Raw genomic sequence first — 18,575 nt, forward strand, 5'->3', positions numbered from 1 at the left:
GTTTTTCTCCCGATGTCAAAGTTCGACAACTATGGTCTTCTCAAGTCCCGTGGAACAAGCATTCCACATGAAGATGATATTCCACGATTCGATCGAGGAACAAGAAATCATGCTTCACTTCCTCCTCCTCCTCCAATTATTCTCCCTAACCCACAAGATTGTAAAATTGAAAGGTTCAATATCACTCAAGCCCTTTTGGCAAGTGAACATAAAGAGGGCAAGTCGGTGTGTGCACACGTCTTAGGGATGAAGTCACACATTGATAGATTAAGAATGATGGGATCCGTTGTCGGTGAAGCGATGAATGTTGATTGGGTTCTTCAGTCACTTCCTAACTCGTATAGTGAGTTCGTAAGAGAGTACTATATGATGAACCACGACGTGACCCTTATAGATCTCACCTATATGCTTATTGCTGCTGAATCAGAAATGGTTTGGCGCAATAGAAAAACAAAGTTGATTGGTGAATCTGCCTTCAAGACCTCTATGGATATAGACAATGGCAATGAAAGACATGCAATGATCGAAAAGTTTGATCATAAGAAAAAGGCGATGTCTGAAGTAGTTCCATGTGTTGTTCCAAAAGAGTCAATTTGCTTTTATTGCCAAGAGAAGGGGCACTGGAGACGAAGTTGCCCTACTTACCTATGAGATCTAAGAGACGGGAGAGTCAAAAGTATGACTACGCTTTAGGTAAGAATCCACTATCTAACTCCATTAAGTTCCTATTCATTGATTCTTAATACATGATGTGATAAGATTGCATTTGAATGTTTTGAAGGATCGGTGAAAAAAAAAGGAAGCTTGATAAGAGAGCAAGATGAATCTAATCACAAGAGATGGATCTCGATCTCATGAACTTGAAGATTGTATTTTGAGCTTAGATAGTTATGATAGAGTTGTTAGAAATTTTCTTTTTTACATAGTTTTCAATAGATTTTGCATTGTAAGGACAAATGTTTTTCCGCTGCTTTTATAAATAAAATAAATTTTGTTTGACTTATTTATTTTGTTTACTTCCTTGCAATGAAATCGTTATGTGAAAATTGATGTTTGCATATTTCTACAACGAATGGATATGATTCTTAGTTATGTTATTTATGGAAATGTCAAGAATTTACCAAATAGGGAGAGTTTCTCATCGCCCAAGTTTCAATTGGACAGAAACTTGGAATCATGCAATGTGGATGCACGATGAATGAGAAATTTCATATTTGAAAATTAGACAAATTCGTTGACAAAGTGTCAAGTGAAGGACTAGGAGATCGAGTACACAAAGTTGTGTGTTGATCAAGTTCACCATAAGAGTAACAAATATATTCGTCATGATTTACTAAAGGTTTAGTAAATATGATTATACTTAATAGATTAAGTGTAATTTTGAATTGATTAAAGGGTTTAGATCAATAGCAAAACGAATAAGAAGAATCAAGTAGGCAGAAAGATAAGAGTTTCTCCATTCTAAGAAGAAGGGAGAGTAGCTTTTATGCTTTATGATAAGACTTAATGATTAAGAACCATATCTCAATTGATCCTCCAAGTGAATCTTAGTACAATTGTATGTCTAAGAAGAGAGATCAAGGATTGAAGAAATGGTTAAATCAAGAAGTCTATCATACTTCGTTCCAATAACAAGTCTTAAAGTTAAGATTGTGACAATGAGTGAAAAGTATCAAAGGTTTATAACATTCATCAAATGTGGAAAGTTGTGATGTCTTGGATAAGACAAAGACCAACTATGACCAATTTATGAAGTGTTTTGATACAAGCTACACTAACTCTTGAAAATTTGTTTGTCAAGAAATGATTATTGACAAAAGAATCTTATATGTCAAGGAGTCAGTGGGAGTCTTACTGGTCTCGAAAAGTTTCAAGAACAAATCAAATAAACCTTATCGATCATCAATAGCACACGAGTTGAGGTTTACAACCTATCGTGAAGACATCATTTTGTTTCTGTGCCAATCCAATCGAGTTAATTATGCATGTGAGTCCTATGAGTTCTCATTTGAATGCATAAAAGGCAAGGACCTTGATCAATGGAAAGTACATTGATAGGAAAAGGTGAGCTGCTTAACTACTTGGAAAACGTGGTGGGCAGCTGTGCTACCATAAGGCAAGAAATCAAGATTAAGGAAGTTCGATCCATATGAGTTTGAATTTGTCGTGAACTTTGGTTTTAACAAATTCACATGGATAGGAACACATACACCGTTTAAATCTAAGTGTCATAAGATTTCCTCCTTCATGAAAATGATTGTGAGAAAATGCTTTCACTAAGAAAGATTTTAAAAGATAGTGATTGTAAAATTGCATTCTCGAATTCGATCATGGTTACGGCATACCTTTCCATAATTTGAATTGTGAGGTTTGGCAATTAGTCTTAATTGTTAAGACACACATATGAACTATCTAAGGCAAAAGAGTATAAGTTCAAGAAGCCTTGATAAAAGAGATTATCAAAGCACTAAGTATTAGAAACATGAACTTAAGAAATTCAATAAGTATTGTTTTTCTGAAAGTTAAGATGTTTATGAATACATGTCGAAGCTAGTGGGAGCATAAGTGTTATGTTTTATAATAATCATCATGATAGTGGGAGCATAAATGTTATGATTGTATGATTATTAAGGCAAGTATTGCATAGTTGACAATATTAATTATAGAAAACAAGAGTCATACTTTGCAAAGTTGTAAGAGTTGAAAGGTTGTTTTGCTATAATTAAGGGAGAGAATATTATGCTTCATTTCAAATCTAAAGGATTAGATTGTGAAATGTTGATAAATTTAGTCAAAGGTACATAGTGTGTTCTTAAAGTTTCGATTATGATTACGGCATTCCTCTTCACAATTCGAATTTTGAGAACATAGAAAATAAAACATTATGCATCATGTCCCATACGCTTCGGGTATAGGATCGATTGCAAATGATTTAATGTTTGACCATTCTAAAATTTTCCAAATGTCCAGCACATTTAGAGGGAAAAGGGACTAGAATTGGTTCTGACTAAAATAATTAAACAATTATCAAAGGACGATTCGAAGTTCGACGAGAATTGGTCGCTTGTGAGTAGTTGGAAGTATAGTATTAGAAATTATGGAAATGTTTCCATATTGGATGGACCATATCGACCTAATTACGAATAGATAAGATTCTATTAAGAATGAGTTGTCATATGGAAAATATGGAAGCGTGTCCATATTGGGAAGTAAATATTGAAAATCTATGTCTAGATTAGAAACCTTTATGCAAAAGGATGTTCAAAGGAATGTACTTTGAGTGAGAGACATCGTATCTAAGGAATTGTCTTGTAACAATCTCCGATAGAGGACTTTGTAATATCATTGGCAATAGTCTTTGTGACCTTGGTGAAGTGACATTACGAAAGGATCGTTGCATAAAGTGTTAGAATCTAGCATATTCTATAAGTAGCGAGAATTTGATATTCTTACACTTAAGAAAATGGATTTGGAGTTGTAAAATGAGAATGATTGGAAATGTGTTCAATTTGTCTATTTCACAAAAGTAAGAACCATAGGTAAACATTGTGTGCATGCTAGGAGCATGGGACAAGTGTAATAATTCAAGTAAAAAGTTGATTACCCGAAACGACAAATAATGAGTAATCGATATGGTGATAAATAAAACGTGTTTTGTTTATACTCAAAGGTTTGAGGCCATATGGGATTAGTATTATTCTTGTGTTTCACCTTGCATGTTTTGACTTCCAGAATAATTGAGTTTATTAAGAATAATCGAATTATTCAAACGGGCCACAGTCGTTCATATGTTGGAAGTAGATATGAATGAAGACTGTCGTGAATTGGTGTGTGGATTGTCTAGAAGAGTATTAGACATAAGCAAATGTTTGCGGCAACGTTCATGAGTGCTTATGAATATGATTTGAGCATTGGATTAAACCCACGCTCACTTGGATCACTCCATGAATTGTATTACGAGTGATTAGTGAGACGATAACATCTTATATTCTTGAAACCGAGATGTGTGAGTTGTATCTTGTGAATCGGTTGCACATTGATAATATGTAAACGCACCAGTAACTTGGTGTTATAAAACATATTGTTGTGTGTAATTCGGTGAGTGAGGGCAAGCGAGCATTGTATCAAAGTTTATCCGTTCCTTTTATCCAAAGTAAGATAAAAGCGATATCTTTGGGCCCCTCAATGGTTTAGTGATGACATACGTAAATGCTCGGCCGGGCTAGGGCTAATTTGATTTGTTCAATTAGTCTATCATCATAAATCGGAAATCGAGATATAGTACAAAGAGAATGATTAGAAATCATATCTCATACGATATCTAGAATGGAGGAATATATGATCCCTTATCTAAGAACACGCGTATCTGATATGATCAGAGTTGACAGCGGCTTTGGAAAGCTACGATTGCAGATCGGGATCTGAAGTCATACGCAAAATAGTTGTTAGACTTATCCAAGTGGGAGACTGTTGGATTAGTGTCTAAGTCCATAACTATTTTGGTATGTACTTAACCCGATGGTGCATGGTCCTTTTGGGTTGCCTTTACCAAAGCAACTTGATAGGATGATTTATGGAGAGTAAGGATTAAATATGATTTATTAATGTATTATGAGAATAATATATTGAAGGAGAAATCATATTGTTTAATTAATATTAGTCAATAATTAATTGGTAATTAGTTTTGTGACTAAAAGAGATTAATTAAACTTAAGGGACTGGAATTGTAATTATAGGATAATTGCAATTTGGGCCATGGATTGCCTTGTATTAAGGGATGGACGAATTCTAATGGGAAACCCATAAGGAAATCGTCCATGGGCTTAATTAAAGGAGTCTATGGGTTGCTTAGGGCTTAAGCATCCATATTAGGGTTTCCTTGTTAGATAACCCTAATAGCCCAACTATATAAAGACCCCTTAAGGCTCAAAAACGTGGCTAAGCTTCTTGTAAAGGTTTACACACGTTTTTGGCAGCGTCCAACCTCTCTCCTCTTCATCCTCTTGCTTATGGTGTTTGTGAACCATTAGAGGAGTGACACTTGTGACTCTAAGCATTCCAAAGTCAATTCAAGGAGATTTGTGATTGTTATTGCTACATAACAATCAAGGTAATACTATAAACTTATTCTCATGTTAATATGATTATATGTATGCTAGAATTAGGGTTTATAGTCTTGGATTCAAAGCATGTACAATAGAGAAACCTAGATCCAAGCATTAGGGTTTGTATGAGCACATAGGATGTCTTATGACCAAAACCCATCAGTGGTATCAGAGCCTAGCTTGGTTTCTATTGTATTGATGCTTGATATAACTGGAAAATTCGATTTTTTGGATTTTGGAGGCTGGACTCGCCGAGTCCATGGCTGAACTCGCCGAGTCCATGCAGACTCGACGAGTCCAAGGCTGACTCGACGAGTCAACTCGTCTGACAGGCGGATTTTCGGGATTTTTACCTATTATGACTTAGGATAATTACCATAATTGTTTAAACTTGATAAAATTCGAATTTTATTAATCCCTTATGATTATCCTTGACAAGATAAAAGATTTTGGTCATCTAATTAGATAATTGTTACCTTATTTGATATATGTGAAGTTATGGAAATTATTTGATCATTATCTTGCAAGAATTTGAACTAGATCTAATTAGATAACCACCAATTATAGTTAATTGCCTTATTTGAATTATGTGATCTAGAATATTCTTGACAAAGTTTGGAATAGTTTCAAATTAATCCCTTTAGGTTTTATAGTTTAAATTTGAACCCCAAAAGTTTTGTTGTTTTGAAATTTAAATAGTTAAAACCCTAATGTTTTGAAAAAGGTTTCAAAACTTGCCCTCAAGTTTTGGAATTTAAAAGTTGATTAAAAGGTTTAATTAGAAATGTTAAATTCTAAAACTCTAGTAATGTTTTGAAAAGTTCAAATCACACCCTTATGGTTTTATTAATTAATTAAGGAGTATAATTAAAAGAGGTTTAATAAATCCATAAAAGTTTAGGTTAACTATTTAATAGAATTAAAGATGTAATTGTTAAAGTTAACCACACAGTATTTTAAAAGTTATAAAATACACCCTATACTATATATAACATTAAAAATCTAACATTATATATATGTATAACTAAAAGTCAGTCTTACCGTTAGTAGGCCTCATTCACGAAGCTGGTCTATAAGGGGTGTTTAAGGAAATTGCCTATAAAATGGCGATTGAATGGGTATCCACTCTTACCCACCGCACTCTTGACTAGTGGAGGGTCGTTAGCCGAACGGGTAGGATAGGACGAAACCTTCCATTATAAGTATAATGAAATACAAAGTAACTAAATGTTTTTCAAATTCCCAATCTTAGTTACTTAGGCAAAAGTGAATTGATGCAATTCCATGAAATTACACTTTGTGCCCTTGCGAAGACGTTAGTGGAGCGTGTGTGGTTTACCGGCACACTAAATGGTTCTAAGCAAAGGTAGCAAAGGGTGACTCAATGTTTATCATAGTTCGATGGAGCGTGTGTGGTTTACCGGCACATCGAATAGGTGATTGTAACATGTGAGGGCACCATGTAGTTTGCATGGTTATTCACACCCGCTTTGTGATCCTCGGCATCCCAGTCACAAACTAGAGGGGCATATCGAGATTTAAACATGCCATTGAAATGTTCAATGAATCTCAAAGGATCTAGGAGTTTTCATAGATTTAAAACTTAAATTTCTTTTTCGTTTTTCATGGTGGAAATTAGTGAATCGTCATTCACTTACCTTCAAATGTTCTGCATTTGGGTTACGGCATCCCTCTCCCAAGTTGTAGGATATTGTGTTGGGTCCTAGCCTTGGAATTTCATTTGGGTGATTTACCAAGGACCCAATCAATCAACTAACTTGAATTCGTTTTTCTCCCGATGTCAAAGTTCGACAACTATGGTCTTCTCAAGTCCCGTGGAACAAGCATTCCACATGAAGATGATATTCCACGATTCGATCGAGGAACAAGAAATCATGCTTCACTTCCTCCTCCTCCTCCAATTATTCTCCCTAACCCACAAGATTGTAAAATTGAAAGGTTCAATATCACTCAAGCCCTTTTGGCAAGTGAACATAAAGAGGGCAAGTCGGTGTGTGCACACGTCTTAGGGATGAAGTCACACATTGATAGATTAAGAATGATGGGATCCGTTGTCGGTGAAGCGATGAATGTTGATTGGGTTCTTCAGTCACTTCCTAACTCGTATAGTGAGTTCGTAAGAGAGTACTATATGATGAACCACGACGTGACCCTTATAGATCTCACCTATATGCTTATTGCTGCTGAATCAGAAATGGTTTGGCGCAATAGAAAAACAAAGTTGATTGGTGAATCCGCCTTCAAGACCTCTATGGATATAGACAATGGCAATGAAAGACATGCAATGATCGAAAAGTTTGATCATAAGAAAAAGGCGATGTCTGAAGTAGTTCCATGTGTTGTTCCAAAAGAGTCAATTTGCTTTTATTGCCAAGAGAAGGGGCACTGGAGACGAAGTTGCCCTACTTACCTATGAGATCTAAGAGACGGGAGAGTCAAAAGTATGACTACGCTTTAGGTAAGAATCCACTATCTAACTCCATTAAGTTCCTATTCATTGATTCTTAATACATGATGTGATAAGATTGCATTTGAATGTTTTGAAGGATCGGTGAAAAAAAAAGGAAGCTTGATAAGAGAGCAAGATGAATCTAATCACAAGAGATGGATCTCGATCTCATGAACTTGAAGATTGGATTTTGAGCTTAGATAGTTATGATAGAGTTGTTAGAAATTTTCTTTTTTACATAGTTTTCAATAGATTTTGCATTGTAAGGACAAATGTTTTTCCGCTGCTTTTATAAATAAAATAAATTTTGTTTGACTTATTTATTTTGTTTACTTCCTTGCAATGAAATCGTTATGTGAAAATTGATGTTTGCATATTTCTACAACGAATGGATATGATTCTTAGTTATGTTATTTATGGAAATGTCAAGAATTTACCAAATAGGGAGAGTTTCTCATCGCCCAAGTTTCAATTGGACAGAAACTTGGAATCATGCAATGTGGATGCACGATGAATGAGAAATTTCATATTTGAAAATTAGACAAATTCGTTGACAAAGTGTCAAGTGAAGGACTAGGAGATCGAGTACACAAAGTTGTGTGTTGATCAAGTTCACCATAAGAGTAACAAATATATTCGTCATGATTTACTAAAGGTTTAGTAAATATGATTATACTTAATAGATTAAGTGTAATTTTGAATTGATTAAAGGGTTTAGATCAATAGCAAAATGAATAAGAAGAATCAAGTAGGCAGAAAGATAAGAGTTTCTCCATTCTAAGAAGAAGGGAGAGTAGCTTTTATGCTTTATGATAGGACTTAATGATTAAGAACCATATCTCAATTGATCCTCCAAGTGAATCTTAGTACAATTGTATGTCTAAGAAGAGAGATCAAGGATTGAAGAAATGGTTAAATCAAGATATGATATGTGATATATGTGCTATATGTGGTAAGATAATTGCTATGCGTGCTATGTATGTTTATATGGGCCGGAAGGCATTACATTATGTGACCGGAAGGTCGGATATGATATGTGATATATGTGCTATATGTGGTAAAATAATTGCTATGCGTGCTATGTATGTTTACATGGGCCGGAAGGCAATATGTTATGTGACCGGAAGGTCGGATATGATATGTGATATATGTGCTATATGTGGTTAGTTAATTGTTATGCGTGCTGTGTACGTTTATATGGGCCGGAAGGCAATGTGTTATGGGCCGGAAGGCAATGTATTATGGGCCGGAAGGCAATACGTTATGGGCCGGAAGGCGATTATGTTAAGGGCCGAAAGGCGTTGTGTTGTGGACCGGAAGGTCAGGGCCTGGAAAGGCGTATATGCGTAAGTTGTATATTGGGGAACTCACTAAGCTTCGTGCTTACAGTGTTTGTGTTATGTTGTTTTCAGGTTCTTTCAGTAACATGGGACGGCACCGGCTCGATTGTACACACCAAAGAAAGAGTTATATTTTGGAGGATCCTGGTTTTCTATTCAAGTGAAAATGAAACTATGTTTTGTAATTCAATTATGAATGAGATTTTAAACAAGTGTTTAATATTAAAATGATAATTTTAAATGAAAATTTTGTCTTGAAAATTTCGGTGTTACAACAATGATTTAATAACATGTTTGTTTCTACTTGTATTCCCCCCCTTTAAAGCATTTATAATCATTTAAAACATTGATTAGGGGTATGAACTCACCTGTAGTTGGTGATTGTGATGAACTGAACGGTATAGGATTGCTAGGTGTCAAGTGAGGACTTATGCACACACTATGATCCTAATGAACATATAATCACACATATATGCACTCAATTAGTCTCAAATCACTAGTTGATAATGTTAAGACATCCTAGACATAATAAACACTTTATATAAGTGTTTTAAGCCCTAAGGATTGCATCTAAGCTATTGTGGGACAAGGCACTTGTGTTTAGGGTTCCAAAGGACCCTATATGTGAGTTTACTCCCCATATACCATCACACATGGAGTTTACGGTTGTAAACTCTTGAGTTTATGGCCGTAAACTCCCAACCATGGGGGTATTGTGTGTTTTGAAGTCCCAAATGATTCCTAGAATTATTCCAACTTGGTGGTTAAGTCCTTGGAAGGGTTTAAGGTCTAGAAATACTTCAATTAGGAGTTTCCGGCCCTAAGGCCATTTCCTTTGGAGTTTACGACCGTAAACTCCATTGGAATGGTGTTCTTTTTGTTTTCAAGCCTCAAGCATAGGTGGTATAAGTTCTAGGCTTTTATTCCAAGCATATGAAGACATTAGGCACACTTTGGTGCCATTCTTTCATGTTTACGGCCCAAGAGCAAAGCCTTGGCCATAAACTCACTTTGATAAGTGATTTTGATGTGCTTAAGGCCTTAGATTAAATGGGGACAAGTCTTGATAATAGTCTTAAAGCTTTATGTGCCTTAAAACACCATTTTGAGTTTGAAAAGGGAGTTTACGGCCTAAGGAAATCTTGGGCCGTGAACTCCCAAACTTGGGTGATTCTTGGTTGTTTTCTTGTCCCTAACGCACATACATATGAGTCTAAGGCAGTTTCATAACACAAGGGTCGATCTAGGCTCGGTTTCGGGAGTTTACCGCCCAAGAACACCTTGGGGAGTAAACTCTTAAATCTAGTGATTTAGCCTTCTAAATCATGTTATGAACACATATAAAGCTTTCTAACATTACTAGAAAGAGTTACTCACATTTTGGTATAAAAACCCGAAGATCCATGAGAGAGAAAATGGCTTTTCTCTAGTTGGAAATGTGAATAATGAATGAATTTGGTTCAGAATTCTATTTATAGTCCTAAGATATTTTTGGCAGAAATATTTTTATTCCTGAAATGATCTCTAAAAATAGAGTGTTGGAATAACAGTGTTGCACAAAACCCTAGTGCACCCACTCTCCTGATATTTCCTGAAGTGTAAACCCTGAATTACTCAAACTTACGCGAAAAAGTCTGAAAATTAACTGTGACTGCTATAACTTCTATTGAAGTGATATAGTTTGTACAGAATGGAAATTTCGGGTTGTCACACCTACTCAGCAAGGGATACCTCAAAGAGATCCTTGGAAAAATAAAAGAAAGATCCAAAGAAAAGGATCAGGATCCTCATAAGATCCTAGAGAAACTAGGATCCGCTCCTGCAGACGCCAAGGTAATCAGTGTTATCTTGGGTGGATCTGACATTTGTGGTACCTATTATTCTGCATAAAAAATTCATGCCAAAGTGTCAAAAATGTAGAAAAAAGAAAGGCCTCATAAGAATACGTCAATCACAAACGAGAAAGAGATCAACTGTAACGATCCAAATTTCTCTACTATTAATGAGAATAATATTATTTCAAGTTTATTTATTAAAATAACCATTTATTTTGTTTAATGTTAAGTTATGGGGGTCAAAGTGTAATAAAATGATACTTGATCTTATATATGGGTCATGGAGTCATTTTCTCACATTTTAAGGACCTAGAATGAAAGTTATCAAGTATTTAAGGAGGCTAAACCGTAAAATACGGTAATCATATAATTTTGAAGCCACAAAAACCTAAGTAGAAGCCTCCAAGTGTCTTTGAAGTGAATCATTAAGAGTGGTTTCCATACTTGAAGATTTGGTGAAGATCCAAGAAGTTGGAGTGGTGATTTTGGTGCTTTTGAAAGGAGATAAATCCTTGTGGAGATAAAGACTTCTTCATTACTTCTTATCTAATAGATTCATCAAATTTACAGAGGTATAAATGAATTTCTTATCATTCATCTCTATTTTTCGAGTCCTTGTCTTAATCCTTGAAGTATTTGGTGATGTTTGTCAAGTTAGAAATCTGGACATAAATGTTGATCTGTTTTGCGAGGGATGTAGAGCTCGATATGATCCAAATTAGATGATGCTCCAGAGAGATGAAATTGTATAAAATCGAGTCTAGTTTCCATAAAGTCCAATAACACCCTTTTTGGATTTGTACATTCAGTTTTATTCTCAAAATACTGAACAGGGGTCGGGCTATGAAACTTCAAAATATGAAACTTATACTTTGTTTTCTATTTTGATTGCTTATTTCTATGTATAGTTAATTTTTCAGCCTTCTTAAGTGTGTTTTGGTTGTTTATTGGTTGCCAAAATATTTTCATGAACACTCTCAAAAGTGTTATTAATCAAGTCCATGAGTTGCTCAAAGTTTTGGAATCATTACATCTTTTGTTGTTGCAAAAACTCATGTTAAGTTCTATCTAAAGTATAGTGAGTATTTTTCTGTAAAAAGACCATGTTTTTAAATATCCAAAATGTCTTCAAAATGGTCCCTTAATATCTATTTATGTGTCTTAATGGTGAAGAAAACCCAAACCCAAATTGTGTTTTCTCTTTTTGCAATATACATTGTTTTTCCCATAAAAGCAATGTACTTTGAGTAATGGTTTGAGGTTGAACTTGTTATTTTAAGTTCTTGACATGTTGCTACAGTTAATAATTCAATTTAAATATTTCTATTTGATTTTGGTTATGGCTTAATGGGTTAAGTTGTCAATTAATCATTAAAATTCATTGCTGGGAAATTATGAAAAATTCCCATTCTGCCCCTATTTTGAAAAATATAGAAAAATCATCAAGAGTCGGATTAGTGATCCGTAAACTCTAAAAGTTTGAATTTTGAGTCTAGTTTGTCCAAGATTTTTCCCAAGACCTGATATTGTCCCTAACCAAGATTGAAAATCATCTTTTTCCTTGACTGGTTAGACATCAGCTGCACGGACACGCTGTCCTGTAAAATTCATTGAAACTTCTAGAAAAATCATATGGACTTGTGCGAGCACTTTATAAAAAGATAAAAGTCTAATATACTTGAATATGAAAAAAAATGTACCTTCTACAGGTATAAATGGGGCTAAAGTAGCATTGAACATGTTGTTGTTTCAGGTCAAAATCTAAGAATTTGACCTAATAACTAATTTGCATGTTTGGGTAGTAAAATTGCCATCTTTTTTCATGTAAACTTATAATAATTCATACATTCATGTTTTACTAAAGGAAGGTTTGATACCTCAGTTCCTACAAGGTTTGAAGAGTGGAGAGGATGTGTTTTTGACAAATTTGAGTTATTCTTATGGATTTTAAAGTACTTTGTTAAGGAATTCCATATCTTAGATGGATTGGAATGAGACATAATTTTATGACATTTTGAGACAAACGAATTATGGTTTACTTATATGATTTTTAGATATTATGGTTTTAGTAATGTTTTCAAACGAAATTTTTGGCTTGTATTTTTGAGATGTTTCAGTTACACTTTAAGTTCGTATTATGTTACATTTAATATATTGATCTCAATAGTCATGATATCAATCAACTACATTGAATGGTCATCACATGCAGTTGTGAAATATCTACATGCCAAGAGTCATTATAGAACGATATTACTAGATAAGATATGATCCTAAAGGGTCACACTATCAACAACTTGATATGGATATATTATTTATAAGTATTTGATTCTTGATAAATAAATATAATTCTTGTATTTAATTGGAAATTATTTATTTCATCGAAATATTAATATTCAATGTTAAGTATCAAGACATATCATAATCTGTCATAATGTATGATTTATTATGCCATGTACATCTTTTTGGACCAAAAAAGTTTTTTTTCTTATATGGATATATATGGCTTTATAAGTTTTTGTCTTATATGTACCTCTTTATAAGTTTTTCTTGCAACCGTAAGTGTTAGAGGGGACAACAAAACTAGGAGACAACATGCATGTATTAGCTGATTCATAAAGCCATGCTCTTGCTTTTGTAGCCTTTTGTTTCTAGGGACATGGTGTCTTTAAGCACCAAGACTCAATAGGTAGATACCCTTCTTTAGTTATTAAATGAATTTCATTTGGCTTGTTTTTGGCTAGTGACAAATCCGAGAATCATCTTCCATCTCTCTACTCTTTTTGTAACTATTAAAAGGTTAAAAACTTGCCAGAAATATGGATGATACTTGCAGCTCGCTTTGAGTTAATACTTGAGTATTAACTTAAAGCTTAAGAGGTTTCTGTTATTACAAAAATATACAAGACTAACATCTTCATCAAGTTGACTTCTTGTTGGCGTTTCCATGTGTGACATCCCCAAAATCACGGCCAGAAAAGACCGATTTTCATTTATGCTTTTAAAATAAATTCAGAGTAAATCCTTTTGATTTGAAAGAGTTGCAGAATTTGTTCCCAAAACAAAACATGATAAAATAATATTTATCAAAGCATTTCATCAAGAGATGCATTTTCATTATATAATTAAAACTCGGGGTGTCATGTTCCGATACAGATCATTAAGCATAAACAATAACATTACAAGTCATTCAACAAATATATACATATACAGACTTGTAAACAAAACAACTTGATGGTTCGTCCATCTTACGCCCTTGCGCCACTTCCTGTAATACAAATAAAACTGAGTGAGTCAGGCTTGGGAGCCTGGTGAGCATATAGGGTTTTCAACCCACAATAAATAAATTATATTTAATTTCACAAACCAATCACTATCCCGATTACCCATTCCCGTTATCCTCACTTTACGTCCCTAAAACAACATCTATCTCAAGGGACCTAATCTAGGATTTTCATCGGGACGGACATTACAGCCAAGGGGTTTCCTCAACAATAGATATCCTAAGGCAACCATGAGGGGGATAGAGTACACCAGTGAACACATCGTTCACAACACCTACAGGTTATGAACCTGCTAGCGTTCCACGAGACTATCTAGAAGGAGTCTGTGGTCGTTATCCATACTCCGCTGAATAACTAGGTCAACAACAACAACATCGAGGCTTCTCATCTGTTTATTACACACCAACTATCTACCCATGTTCTACCCAACATATTAGTAGATAAAAATATACATTTTTATACATAGTTTAAAACCTGTATATCATTTTCATTCAATATATATTCCACATAACAGATGAGGCATACCCACATAACACGTGGTTCATAGAAAACAAATCGGATCTATGAGATTAAAGAGAGTGAATATACATTCACGTACATAACAACAAAACTATACACATAACACGTATTTCGTATAAAATACTTCATAATTATACGTTAGAAGAAAGTAACTACACACTCACTTGATCAGAAGATGATCGGACAGCACTACGGCTTGCAGAAGTCGTAATCCTCAGCAGATCTGGAAGATCTCTACGAAAATCGAACTTCTCGCGGGCAGAGCTTCGGCTCGGAAACCGCACTTCTCGAGATCTTCGGGATCTCGGGACTCGCTTTGGGACTCGGGAATGATACCGGGGATTCGGGGTGGCTTCGGGGGTAAAAACGCAGAGCTTCGGCACAAAGAGGAGAAGAAATTAGCAAGAATACTCGGACCCCTCGCATCCTATTTATAGGAGGCTGATGCCTCGGAGTACGCGGGGCGTACGCCTGTACACGGGGCGTACGGGCTCCGAAATGCGTCACTGCATGCGTCATCCGAAGTGTCGACACTCTGGCTGTATGCGGGGCGTACTCGAGTACGCTGGGCGTACTCCGGATGAGTCCGGTGACTCGTCTTCGGATAAGGCCGATATTTAATAATTAAATTTAATTATAAATTATTTAATAAACTTCGAAAATTCATATCTCCTTCATACGAACTTCGTTTTCGACGTTCTTTATATCCACGCGAAGGTGAGACTACGTTCTACAACTTTCGTTTAGACTTCGTCGGCTAATTTTGAATTTATTTTTTTTATTTATTTTTAATAGGCCGGGACAGAAAATTTCGTTATAAATTCATAACTTCTTCATTTGACGTCCGTTCTCGCCTAACTTTTTATCGCTTTGATACTAACAATGAGATCTTCGATTCTCGTTTAGATCACTAAGGCTAAATATCGCTCTAACGTAAATTTCACTTTTTACGTTAATCAGCGTTGCCGGTTCTGTCGCGAAACTTCGATAGGTCATAACTTCCTCGTTATAACTCGGATTTCGGCATTCTTTATATCTTCGGAAACCTTGTTTCAACTACTACAACATTATCTAAAGATATCAAGTTTATTATACACTTAAATTTTGACGCTTATTTTTATTCTTAATTAATCAAACCACATAATTAAGCAATTAAGCACAAAACACATAATACTCAAATAATACACTTATATTATTTCAAAACGGGTTACAAAGGTTAACCTAGACTATCACATTGCTAAAAATGGCAAGCACAAAAACACAGGCGTTACACCATGTAAGGTGAAGTTCTACTTTCATTATACATCAACATTCAAGCATCACCTTGATGACTCAAAGGGTTGTAAAGGCTGTTTATTATTTTCTTCTTTCTATGGTTGATGTTTTTTCTTTCCAATTTTTGTAAGAAGATCCTTGGTAGGTTTAAACTAGTTTTATGTTATTCAAACTTTTAAGTCTTTCGTTTGCTAAATCTTGAGTTTTAAACTAATTTTTGAATAAAAACACAACAAGTTGTTCATAGACATTAAAGTTAATTGTGTTATAACCTAACCCTAAGATTTGATCCGTCACTAAACATAATTAGAATGGTTATCTAAAACTATGTTAATTCAACAATATGCCATAAACATAATTTTTTTAAACACATAAGGATATTTGATCAAACAAACAGGATTAACTACCAAAATAACCAAATCATAGAAACCAAACTGTAACATCATGGTTCATCTACGCTAAGTTAAACTAAATGGATTTTAGATCATAACTTGAAGTAACAAATAAAAGGAAAATATAATATATACGCTAATCATAATCGATAAACCAGACCGAATGAAAACCAAATGATTCTATTCTTGATTCTTCAAATCATTTCTCTAGCCTTAAAATCTCCTTTTGACGGCTTCTGGTCGTTTAAAAGTGCCTAGGAACGACTGCTCTACTTTTCAGGTCAAAGATAAGACTATTTATAGTTTTCTTAATCGACCTAAAACACGTCGTGTATGGCATATGGATGCGTCACGTTTTCAAAATTCTACCGTGAACTCAAAGTCCTCAACACGTTGCATGATCCTTCCGGGCGCGTTGTGTTCTCCACTGTTCTACATTGCTTTTTTTTTTTTTTCGTAACGTCTTCTAACTACAAAAGTGAATTTCAAGCTTATCTGTAACACTAATAACAACACCTAGATATAACATCATATGTATATATATATATATATATATATATATATATATATATATATATATATATATATATCATCAATGACGCTCCTTCTAGAGGGAGGGACGAACAACGAGTCATCAAATCAATCATGTGTCAAATCATTTGTGAAACTTGTCATTAAAGATGTTTAATAATGTAATAATGCAAGTAGTTGTGTCATAATATGAGTAGATATGTGATAGTATATTAGTAGTAGAGGAGTTTTCGACCATAATAGGGTGAATGGAAAAAATATTTACCATTTTAGTGTTCTTTTAAAACTATTTACCATTTTAGTGTTTTTCTTCTTTTTCTTTATTTTTTAGTTTCCTTTTCAGTTTTTTTTTTTTAAATTTAAATATCTTATTTTTCTGTTTTTCTTTTTTATTCCACTTTTTATTGTTTTTCTCATTTTTCTTTACTTTTTAGTTTCTTTTCAGTTTTTTTTTTTTTTAAATTTAAATATCTTATTTATTTTTCTTTTTTATTCCACCTTTATATATATATATATATATATATATATATATATATATATATATATATATATATATATATATATATATATATATATATAAATGATAACTTTCATTTTAGTTTTTTTTTTTTATCCTTTTTTACTGTTTTTTAAATATATGTTTTTTTTTATTTAATTTTTTCTGTTTTATTTAAATATCCGATTTTCTTATACAACCTTTTTACCATCAAATTTTAGCCTCAACATTAAAAAATCATCAAAAACCACCACTATAATCAAATTTTAAGATGCAAAAATTCCAACATTCACATACAATGTTTTTAAAGTGAAAAAAAAAATCTCAACATTGTTCTTACAAAAAACATTGTAGGTGAATGTCACCACAAAAAAATCCAACATTGTTTATTACAAAAAGAAAAACATCACAATTAGCTTTATATTGAACCGGTAAAAAATCATTACCTGTAAAAAATATATATATTATTTTTTAAATTACCTTGACATAGACGGACATCTATTAAGTGGATGACTCTCCAACCATTCTCGAGCACGTGGATTTAACGGGACATAATCGAAAACGATGTCCGTCTATACCAAGGTAATTTAAAAAAATAATATTTTTATGGTATTTGTTATAGTTATTCTCTTGTTATTATTATTTTTTTTACAAGTAATAATTTTTTACCGGTTCAAGATGAAGCTAATTGTGATGTTTTTCTTTTTGTAATAAACAATGTTGGGGTTTTTTTTGTGATGTTTTTTTTGTAAGGAACAATGTTGAGATTTTTTTCACTTTAAAAACATTGTATGTGAATGTTGGAATTTTTGCACCTTAAAATTTGATTATAGTGGTGGTTTTTTATGATTTTTTAATGTTAAGGCTAAAATTTGATAGTAAAAAGGTTGTATAAGAAAATAAGATATTTAAATAATACAGAAAAAAACAAATAAAGAAAACATATATTTAAAAAAACAGTAAAAAAAGGATAAAAAAACTAAAATGAAAGTTGTCATATATATATATATATATATATATATATATATATATATATATATATATATATATAATAAAAATGTGGAATAAAAAAGAAAAAAAAAAGATATTTAAATTAAAAAAATAGCTGAAAAGAAACTAAAAAGTAAAGAAAATGAGAAAAACAATAAAAAGGAGGAATAAAAAAGGAAAAAAGAAAAATAAGATATTTAAATTAAAAAAAAAACTGAAAAGGAAACTAAAAAATAAAAGAAAAAGGAGAAAATCACTAAAATGGTAAATAGTTTTGAAAGAACACTAAAATGGTAAATATTTTTTCCACCCGCCCTATTATGGTCAAAAACTCAGTAGTA

This window comes from Lactuca saligna, chromosome 5, assembly GCF_052625555.1.
Source record: "Lactuca saligna cultivar CGN05327 chromosome 5, ASM5262555v1, whole genome shotgun sequence".
Classification (NCBI taxonomy): Eukaryota; Viridiplantae; Streptophyta; class Magnoliopsida; order Asterales; family Asteraceae; genus Lactuca; species Lactuca saligna.